Here is an 8,605-nt window from a genome sequence, read left to right on the forward strand (position 1 = left end):
TCCCCCCTAAGCCCTATCCGTTGGAACTCTTTCTTGTAGGAACTAGCCGTCAGAACTCTCTGCAAGTACGTAGCAGCTGTAAATCCTCTCTGTCGGATGGAAAACTTTCAGCGGGGCTCAAATTCCTGCAAGCTTCCTTAGTGGAGATGTTACTTCCTGCAATTGTTTCGCTGCATCCGGATCTCCTTCCCATCGGTGTTGAAATTGCATCCGGATCTCCTTCCCGTCGGTGTTGAAATTCCTCTACAAGAAGGAAGAGAGCAACAACAAGCTCTTCCCTGTAAACCTTCTTGTCCTTCTCAGCTGGTACAAAATTCACTTCCTTCTTCTGCTTCGATTTGTTTTTCTCCACAAGCTTGCCATCCAATGCTCTTCTACGAACATCAGAAGTATGGCTCTTTGTATCTTTCTCAATCACATCCAACACTTCTAGTTTCAATGTCCGACCAGTTGTTTTAGTGACAATCTACTCATAAGATGTGGCAGAAGAAAGGGGAAAGATCCAAGTACTAAGAAGTCATTAAAGAATATTTTTTTAGATTGGATTTATTTTTTCCTATTTTTAGGTTTTTCTAGTTTATGTTATTTTCTTTATCTCCAAATAATTAATAGGAATTGATTAATTGGAGATATTATGTGTTATATCTTTTCTTTCTTGTTATTTCTTCTTATTATCTTTCCTGTTCTAGGATTCATGTAAGTGACATTTATACCCCTTTCATATGAATAGAAATATTTCGTATTATTCTGAATTTTAACATTGTACCAGAGCTTTGAAACAAAACCTAGAGACATCTGTCAATGGAAACTTCTTATTCCCTATAGCCGGCAGTCGTTGTCGTGCTGCAGGCCCTTCCTTCGTCTACTCCTTTCAGTTTTTCCATAGGAAAATTCCTCTTTTTGCATGCTCTAGACGTCAGAAACTTCCTCTCACTGCAGGACCTAGCCACCAGAACTCCTTGCAGGAACTAGCCACCAAAACACTTTCCCTGTAGGCCTTAACGTTGTTGGAAACTTGCTCTCCCTGCAAGCCCAATCTGCTAGAAACTTCTCTCGAAAACTTTCAGCGGGGCTCAAATTCCTGCAAGCTTCCTTAGTGGAGATGTTACTTCCTGCAATTGTTTCGCTGCATCCGGATCTCCTTCCCATCGGTGTTGAAATTGCATCCGGATCTCCTTCCCGTCGGTGTTGAAATTCCTCTACAAGAAGGAAGAGAGCAACAACAAGCTCTTCCCTGTAAACCTTCTTGTCCTTCTCAGCTGGTACAAAATTCACTTCCTTCTTCTGCTTCGATTTGTTTTTCTCCACAAGCTTGCCATCCAATGCTCTTCTACGAACATCAGAAGTATGGCTCTTTGTATCTTTCTCAATCACATCCAACACTTCTAGTTTCAATGTCCGACCAGTTTTTTTAGTGACAATCTACTCATAAGATGTGGCAGAGGGGAAAGATCCAAGTACTAAGAAGTCATTAAAGAGAGACATAATGAACACACAACCAATATTAGAAGATATGATCAATCGATTTTTTATGTCTGTCAACTTGATTGGCCAAATGATAGGATCTTGATCCAAGTTCTAGACGACTGAGATGATGAGAGAATGCATCTATTAATGCAAGTCAATGTTTCCAAATGGAATCAGAGAAATAAATATTATCTACAAGCACTGTTTATCTCGATCAGGATTTAAGGCAAAAAACCTCAAATCCGCCATGAGTTGTGACTATGTGAAGAACTACGAGTTTGTGGCTTTGTTTGATGCTGATTTTCAAACAAGCCCAGACTTTCTTAAGAAAATAGTTCCTCACTGCAATGGAAATCCAAATTTTGTTCTGGTTTAGGCAAGATGTAGCTTTGCAAATAATGATGAGAATTTGTTAACTCAATTTTAGTATATAATTTTGTGCTTCCATTTTGAAGTGGAGCAGCAGATCAATGGGATTTTTTTTCAATTTTTGGGCTCAATGAAATCTCAGGTGTTGGAAGAATTATGTCATTGGAGTACTGTGGAGTCTGGCTTGACAGAACAACTGTCAATGAAATGGATACTGCTATTTGTGCCTACTTGTGCGGATGGAAGGTGTTGGAAGAATTATGGCATTGGAGTACTGTGGAGTCTGACTTGACAGAACAACTGTCAATGATATGGATACTGCTATTTGTGCCTACTTGTGCGGATGGAATTTTATCTTATTGAATGATATCAGGGTGCTTTGCGAGGCTCCGGAATCATAAGGCTTGCCATAAGCAATAACACAGATGGCATTCTGGCCATACCCTACAGTTTTCCCTGCAGGCGTTCCTCCGTCTTACCTGCAGGCCTTTGAAGCTTTTCATGCACTGGAGTTCTTTCTGCAGCAGGTCCTCAACCGGAGCTTTTTTTATAGTAGACCCTCCTTCAGAGCTTTTTCTACGTCAGGTCCTCCGGAGCTTTTCTAGCGGCAAACCCTCCTCCAGAGCTTTTCTTGCAGCAGACCCTCCCAGAGCTTTTCCTAATGCATACCCTCTTCCGAAGCCTTTTCTTGCAGCAAGGCCTATTTCCGGAGCTTTTCATTTTTTTTTCTGTAGGCCATACCCTGCAGCATTTTCTGTTGGTTGTCTACTTTCTTGCAAACTCCCTTGCAACATTATTTGTAGGAGTTTTTCGCCTGCCTACAAACACCTAAGAACTGCAATCAAAGACAACCACAATCAACTAGAAGTCTGTTTTTACCTATAGGAGTCCTTCTCTTATCTACAGACATTGCAGAAACTGCATTCAAATTTTATTTCACAAGATCTTCCTCGTTTATTATTTGATATTTTCAAATTCACGTTGAATATGGTTTTTAACCATGTTTCATTTTTAGGGGGAGTGTTAAAAAATATATCATGAAATAATTTATTCCTATTAGAAGTTATGAAGATTAAATTTATTTCTTAATGTAGCTTTATTTCTTTTCCTATTTTAGACTTATTTTCTTGGATTGGATTTATTTCTTTTCCTGATTTATGTTGTTTCCTTTCTCTCCAAATAATTAATATGGATTAATTAATTTGAGATATTAGGTGTTATATCTTTCATATTCTGTTATTTATTTTTATTGTCTTTCCTATTATAGTATTCATGTAAGGGTTATTTATACCCCTTTTCTTATCAACAAAAATATTCCGCATTATTCTGAATTTCAACAATATCCAAAAAAAAACCCAGAAATTTAAGCAAAAGCAATCCAAAATATTTCATTTTTACATGTCGAAAGAGCATCTAATGCACACTAAGACTCTTATATGAAACATACATTTCATTTTGATACATCACTTCATTGACTCTTCTACCTTACAATAGTTATTTAACAAATTATGATCACATAATTGAACTTAATTCTTGCTCAAGCTCAATATTGTATTTTCCTTTTTCTTGAATTAAATTTAACATAATATTTGGCGAGCTTATTAACTCAACAAAATAAACAACTTTAATATAGAATAAAAAAGTTTTAAGAATTAAAATAAGCAACATAGTCTAATATAATTTCTTATAGGGGCTATTTGGTTTTCAAATAAACTAGTATATTGTATTGAGTTTGTATTGATTTTACGGATTTTGGCGTTTTATCTGCCAAATTCCAAATATGTTGTAAAATATGACCAAATTTAGAGTGTATTTTATACTTTATTTTTTCTATACCGACGCCAGACGACCACCGTTCGCAATCACTCACCTTCGACCATTGTTGCCACCGGCCTCCTCCCGACGTGGGCCACCGCAGGGCCACAAAAACCACACACTGACCTTTTCTAGTAATCGCCTCAAGCTATAGCAACCGTCTGCCACCCGTCGCCTGGCGCGGCCGCCACTGCGCACTACCAGCACTTGGGCCACGACCGCCACCGGCTTGTGGCAGGCGGTATTTGTACACAATCAAATTTCGAAAATACATGCTAAATTTTGTGCTCCACCTTCGTGCCTTCTTTTCTTCCTGTTTTATTTCTCCTCGTATTCTTCCTTCCCTTTTCCTTTTTTATTTTATCCTGCCTTCTGTTTCGGTTTCCAGTATGACTATAAGGTGAAAAATGAGAATCAAATGCTTAAATTTAATTGATATATATGTATCTATAATTTTATTTTTAATATATTAAAGCTACCACTGCTGCTAGATCCTTTATTCATGTTTACATACAAATTTCAGTGGAAAAAATTGAGTTTCCACTAACCAATATAGTAAAATGGAACAATAATATTTAAATAAAACTAGGAAAGTTTAATTCAAACTTGAACTAATTTCATAATTTTTTACTTGGTCATGCTGTATAAAAAATAATCTTAATTGTTAGAATTAAATGAAAACATGACACTTAATAGGACAAGAACTAATTTCATAATTTTTTACTTGGTCATGTTGTATTAAAAATAATCTTAATTTGTTAGAATTAAATGAAAATATGACACTTAATAGGACACAATGGAGAAAAAGGCTTCTTGTTGTTGTTTCTTGTTGTTGTTGTTGCTGTAGTAGTAGAATTATCATATGTTCTTATATATCAAAATGATTGATTTAAATCATAGAATGCAATGAAAGTTTTTTTTATGATATTCATTAAAATTAGATTTTACGGTAGAATTTATTTAAAGAATTTTACATTTATACTTTATAAACTTCTGAGTATGACAATTTGCATTTTTTTATATCTTATTTTCAATTGATTCAGCGAACATCTGACATGTGAATAATTTTTTAATAGCCATTTTAATATTGTTACTGATATGTTGCATTGCTTTTATTGTTAGCTGGAAATAAGTACTAGTTGATTAGATCTTCTTCTGATAATAAATGCTTCATAACCTTCTTGATTAGTGATTTGTCTTTCACAGTCATATTATGCATTTTCTTAGATCCTGTATGTGTAACTCTATCCTTGAAAAGTTTTTATTATGTTGATGAATCTCGTTGTTGTATCATTAAAATGCATGCATAATTTTGGGTCATTGTTTTTTGTTGCTTGTATATTTTAATTTTCCTTTTTCATCATTCTAACTGTAATGACCTGTTGTCATCCTTCTTTCAGGTCACTGGTGAACCTCTAATCCAGAGGAAAGATGATACGGCCGCTGTTCTCAAGTCGAGGCTTGAAGCTTTTCACAGACAAACTGAACCTGTACGCTTTAATTCATCTTTTCAATGCTTGTCAATTTTTCTTTTTTTTTCCATTTCCATTTGAATATTCTGAAAAAAGTTGTTTCATACATCTTCTTTATGTCTATTCTACACCAGTTATAATCTAGTTATAATCTATATTAATCTTTTATTAGATCGCTTAGTTAATAGCAAAGTACATTAATGATTGTTTTTGTTAACATGCATCACTATGGACTTATCTAGGGATTGGGATGGCAGTTTTTTTTTGGCTTACTCTCATGATGTTTACTTCTGATTTGGTAAACTTGACAGTTTTTTTCAAATCTTGGTGCTCCATGAGAAATTATAGCAAAGGATAAAACAGCAAAACAGAGGAAACTAATAGGAAGAAATAGAACAAGCGGTCAACCTCTTGATTCATTTCGCTTACAATATTCAATTTAGTGAAATAAATATATTACAACTGTGAAATGTCACTGTTACTATAACCTTTTGATTCATTTCGCTTACAGGTTGAACCGAGTTTTGACCCCTATAACCAATTTGAACCCTTATAATGGTAGTCCATTGGAGAATAAATCATCATATTGACTTTCCTTTTTTGAATTTTCAACTTGTCTTGTAAAGCATGAAATCGTGCATTTGTAATTGATATAGGGGCCATTTGGAGCAGCTTTTTAGCCATTGTGTTTACTAGTAACAATTATATGAGTATTTGGGAACTTTTATTTTCTCTGTTTTACAAATTTTTGGTGCCTGAACCTGCTTTGTTTGACTTGCTAAATTTCCCCGCATTTGGTTGCGTCTTGGAGTTTTATAAAATCATTTGAAAATGTTCTTTGTGTTTTGAATACTGTGGACTTTTTCACCTCCTTAATCAACAATTTTTTACCTTTCACTCTTTAGAAGTCAGAGATTACTCAACATAAATTACTCGCATCTTTCCAAGGAAGCCTATTATTTTCTTTTTTGATGCCGAAATTTTGTATTTACAAGTCCTTTTGTCCTCTTATGTATTGACAAATTTTTCTATGGCTTATTCTAGCATGAAATTTGTTCGCAAGTTCATAGCTAATTCATAGTTACTTTGTGACTAGATTTTGTATTTACAAGTCCTTTTGCCCTCTTATGTATTGACAAATTTTTCTATGGCTTATCCTAGCATGAAAGTTGTTCTCAAGTTCATAGCTAATTCATAGTTACTTTGTGACTATTTGGTTCAGCTTTTTGACCTCTGTTACGTCATCATAAGGATTTTCTTTGTAACAAATTATACTAAATTTTTTTTATTGCGTATATACTATATCAATAGCCTCCCAATGCACATGTTAAAATATTCTCCATATTTTGATTGCTCTGTGGGGCCTCATGTCACTTAAGTTTTGATTTCATTTCCACGGCTTCTTTGCATTAATTCAACTAATTTTTTTGTGTTCTCTTTGCTTCAATTTTTTTAAAAACTTTAATTGTGGATACTGCAATTACTTGTTTTACTAGAACCTCCATAGCTAGTCTTGATGGAATTAGAGATATTACTATGTTTATTCATCAACAGTTGTAGATTGAGCCTCCATAATGAAAAAATTTGTAAAATTTGAAATTTGAGAAAAAATATTTCGGCTGCTTCTGCCATATTTTTGGGCCCAAATTTTCTTTGGGCTTTAAAGCTCATCTCGAGCTGAGTAATCTTCCCTCCACATCTGTTAAGGTTTGTTTTCAAAACCTGGTGCCATATTTTAAGTCAGTTCACAAAATAGTAGCTAATATTATGATCACCACTAATGTTGTGATGACAACTACTTTCTCATCTCGTGATATTATAACCGAGAAAAATCCACAACTTTTTTAAATGCATCAACCACTTTCCCTGGTGATCATAATTATGATTATTCATCACAAAAAATATCTTATTTTTATCGGAGTATTCAGAACGTTGACTCATTGGTGGATAAAAGATTTCACATTCTTTATTCTATTTTCACTATGCTTCAAGCTAAATGATCCCAGCAAATTTTTCAGCATTTTTCTGGTTGTATTTTACTTTTTTTGCTTTGATATTTCTTGTTAAATGCTCTTGATGTATTCTTTTATTTATCTAGTAAATATATTTTAATTTTAGAAAAGATAAAAGATGGCTCGAGGCGGATTTGTTGTAACCGTCATTGGGATCTCAATTTTACTGAACCCTAACGACTAAATGATAAGAAGAGATGTGTGGGTAATTGGGATAGAGTGATAGTAGCTGGAGAAACAAGAAACAAGTGGTGATTGCTGAACTAACACGTGATGCTTGTTTGCCAACACTATACTGTGCTAGGTGGAAATAATAGGGCGACTTGGTAAGAGCTAGAGTCTAGAGAAATCAAGTAACATGCGTCGCAGAATGAATGTTGCAATCTTTAAATGTGGAAAGGCAAATTGCACCTTCTGGCCATAGAATGAGTAGGGTTAAACTTTTTAATTTTTGAACAAAAAGCATTTCACTATTGCAATTATATTATATCTTAAAGCCTAAATAAGATTATTCAAGTATTTGATGTAATCTAATCAACTTAATTAGTCTTATTAGTCTGCAATGAGCCATTATCAAACATTAAACTTGCATCTACCAAGGGGCTTCGAAATTATAATGATATTGCTCGGGATCATAAACAATTGAAGCAACAATTGCTTAATCTTATTCATTTGTCTCTAGTATTTGATCAAATAATCTTGAATGAGATCTAAATGAGTAGAATTACGATTGGCTTATTGGGCATGTTGGTTCATTTGCAGCTTAAACATTTAGAAAAAAAAATGTACAGTTTGTGAGAATTGTGGCTTTCCATTGGTTTTCCTCTCTCTCTCTCTCTCTCTCTCTGTATTGTGAATGCATTTTTTGAAAGTTTTGTTGTGTGACTCTCTTGCTAGCTTGAATTAGCTTTATTTTTGTAATGTTGCAGGTTATATCTTATTATTCCAAGAAAGGTGATGTAGTTAACTTGCACGCAGAGAAAGCCCCGAAAGAGGTGACAGTTGAGGTTCAGAAGGCTCTTTCATAGTCCATCCAATTCTTCTGAGAGATTTTTTAAACAATATTATTGAAACTAAAATAGAAAATTTGTCAAAAATAACGAGTTTGATGCTTCATTTGCTTGTATCCATGCCCATCAGTTTGCTACTTCTGCATGCGCCATCGGCAACTCGAGTTTCAACTAAGTTGAATAATGAAATTTGTTTCACAACTTGAGAATTTTTTTTTTTTTAAATGTCAAAACTCCGAGTAATGATGTTAATGAACTGCATACGCCACCATAATCCTGCATGTTATATTGAGCAGTTCGATGGATTCATTTGTGTTTCCTAGCATCAGTTTTGCATGAATTTTTTATTTTTATTCTTATTTTATTTTTTTCCTGAAGGATTTGTGTTTTGTGTATTTATTTATTTATTTTATTTTACAAATGGATTTGTGTTTGGCTTGCTGTTGTGGTATGATAACAT

At 34.2% G+C, this 8,605-nt stretch overlaps 1 long non-coding RNA gene across 1 annotated transcript; it reads left to right on the plus strand.

The window, feature by feature from the left end:
• The first annotated feature begins 5,033 nt into the window (after positions 1-5,033).
• Positions 5,034-8,397, plus strand: LOC110036831. Its single transcript, XR_002295268.1, has 2 exons — positions 5,034-5,141; positions 8,065-8,397. It is a non-coding gene; the product is annotated as an uncharacterized LOC110036831 (long non-coding RNA).
• Positions 8,398-8,605: the final 208 nt, after the last annotated feature.

The sequence above is a fragment of the Phalaenopsis equestris genome, unplaced genomic scaffold (genome assembly GCF_001263595.1).
Source record: "Phalaenopsis equestris unplaced genomic scaffold, ASM126359v1 Scaffold211411, whole genome shotgun sequence".
Classification (NCBI taxonomy): Eukaryota; Viridiplantae; Streptophyta; class Magnoliopsida; order Asparagales; family Orchidaceae; genus Phalaenopsis; species Phalaenopsis equestris.